The following is a 2,500-nucleotide window of genomic DNA, read 5'->3' on the forward strand; positions in this document are numbered from 1 at the left end:
TCCGTACGTGTTAGTCTGTACGTGTGCGTTCCATGTGTCCATGTGTACGCGTCCCGATGATGTCGATCATGAGTTCTATGGAGGAGAGCAGCAGCTGGTCTTGGCTGTAATCCTCCTCCTCATCAGGACTGCGAGGCTGTGATCTCCTCCAGGGGGTGAGGCTGCTTCATGGAAAAGGAGGGTCTGATGGAAGAGAGGAGCTGGTGTTCAGTAGTAATATGAGGTTCTTCTCCAATAGCACTAGGAGGCTATAGGTCTTCGATAGTACTGTAGGGTGTAGTTGAGGGCCGAAACGATTAATCGTATTCAAACCGTCAGCGTGATTCAATACAACGCGATTTGCAAACGCAGTGGCTGCGAAAAACAAACAAAAAACTATTTATTTTTATTTTTCGGGTAACTGTAACTGTTACTGACTGGAGATATTAAGATTCGTATCTCTTTTTCTTTTACAATTCCTATTTAAATAAAGGTATTATAATATAAATTCATGCATCTATTCATCTCAACACATAGGCCTGGCCTAAAGGAAAGAGCAGTTAATATGTTGACTGCTTACAATGTTGTGTTGGTCATAATATAGAATTATTTATTGCTTGTGTTTAGTGAATAATACAGAACATAAGGAACTTTAAAAGAAAAATCGCATACTATATCGCAATATTGGTTGTAATCACAGTTCGATTATTTCCCCAAATCGTGTAGCCCTTGTGTAGATCTGCAGTAGTACTATAGGGTGTAGATCTGTAGAAGTGCTATAGGGTGTATATCTGTAGTAGTACTATTGGGTGTAGATCTGTAGTAGTACTATAGGGTGTAGATCTGTAGTAGTACTATAGGGTGTAGATCTGTAGTAGTACTATACGGTGTAGATCTGTAGTAGTACTATAGGGTGTAGATCTGTAGTAGTACTATAGGGTGTAGATCTGCAGTAGTACTATAGGGTGTAGATCTGTAGTCGTACTAATGGGTGTAGATCTGTAGTAGTACTATTGGGTGTAGATCTGTAGTAGTACTATAGGGTGTAGATATGTAGTTGTACTATAGGGTGTAGATCGGTAGTAGTACTATAGGGTGTAGATCTGTAGTAGTACTATAGGGTGTAGATCTGCAGTAGTACTATAGGGTGTAGATCTGTAGTCGTACTATTGGGTGTAGATCTGTAGTAGTACTATTGGGTGTAGATCTGTAGTAGTACTATAGGGTGTAGATATGTAGTTGTACTATAGGGTGTAGATCGGTAGTAGTACTATAGGGTGTAGATCTGCAGCAGTACTATAGGGTGTAGATCTGTAGTAGTACTATTGGGCGTAGATCTGTAGTAGTACTATAGGGTGTAGATCTGTAGTAGTACTATTGGGTGTAGATCTGTAGTAGTACTATAGGGTGTTGATCTCAGTAGTACTATAGGGTGTAGATCTGTAGTAGTACTAGGCGGTGTAGATCTTCAGTAGTACTAGGCGGTGTAGATCTTCAGTAGTACTAGACGGTGTAGATCTTCAGTAGTACTGGGCAGTGTAGATCTTCAGTAGTACTAGACGGTGTAGATCTTCAGTAGTACTGGGCAGTGTAGATCTTCAGTAGTACTAGGCGGTGTAGATCTTCAGTAGTACTAGGCGGTGTAGATCTTCAGAAGTACTAGGCGGTGTAGATCTTCACTAGTACTAGGCGCTGTGTTGTGGTACCAGGGAGTCATGGTCTGTTACTCTACAACTCTTCTTCACCTCATGGGCACAAAGCAACTCCTGGTTTAGGAGCACAAGGAGTTGCAATATAGTAGGAGTAGTAGTGGTATAGTAGCAATCATATTAGCATAGTAAGAGTAGTAGGAATATTAGTAGTAGTAGTAGTAATACCAGTATCGTAGGAATAGTAGCAGTATAGTAGTACTAGTATAGTAGCAGCAATTGTAGTATATTATTGTAGTTCTAGTAGTAGTAGCAGTAGTAGTAGTAGTGATATAGTAGAAGCGGTAGTAAAGTATTAGTAGTATATTGGTACTTAATAGCAGTAGTATAGTAGTAATAGTATAGAAGTATTGGTAGTATAGTAGCAGTAATAGAATAGTAGCAGTGGTATCATAGCAGTAGTAATAGTAGCAGTAGTAGTATAGTAGTTGTATAGTAGCAGTAGTAGTATAGCATAAGGAGAATAGTTATAGTAGTAGCATAGTAGTTGTATAGTAGAAGTAGTATAGTTATAGTAGTAGTATAGTAGTAGCAGTAGTAGTAGTATAGTAGGAGTAGTAGTAGCAGTAGTAGTATAGCATAAGGAGAATAGTTATAGTAGTAGCATAGTAGTTGTATAGTAGAAGTAGTATAGTTATAGTAGTTGTATAGTAGTAGCAGTAGTAGTATAGCAGTAGTAGTATAGTAGTTGTATAGTAGGAGTAGTAGTAGCAGTAGTAGTATAGCATAAGTACAATAGTTATAGTAGTAGCATAGTAGTTGTATAGTAGAAGTAGTATAGTTATAGTAGTAGTATAGTAGTAGCAGTAGTA

At 38.4% G+C, this 2,500-nt stretch overlaps 1 protein-coding gene across 7 annotated transcripts in view; it reads left to right on the forward strand.

Annotated features, from left to right (window-relative positions):
- grip1 (glutamate receptor interacting protein 1) overlaps positions 1–2,500 on the forward strand; it is a 28,469-nt gene that overhangs the window by 5,019 nt on the left and 20,950 nt on the right. The gene's annotated exons all lie outside the window — the stretch shown is intronic.

The sequence above is a fragment of the Gadus morhua genome, chromosome 4 (genome assembly GCF_902167405.1).
Source record: "Gadus morhua chromosome 4, gadMor3.0, whole genome shotgun sequence".
In the NCBI taxonomy this organism is placed as follows: Eukaryota; Metazoa; Chordata; class Actinopteri; order Gadiformes; family Gadidae; genus Gadus; species Gadus morhua.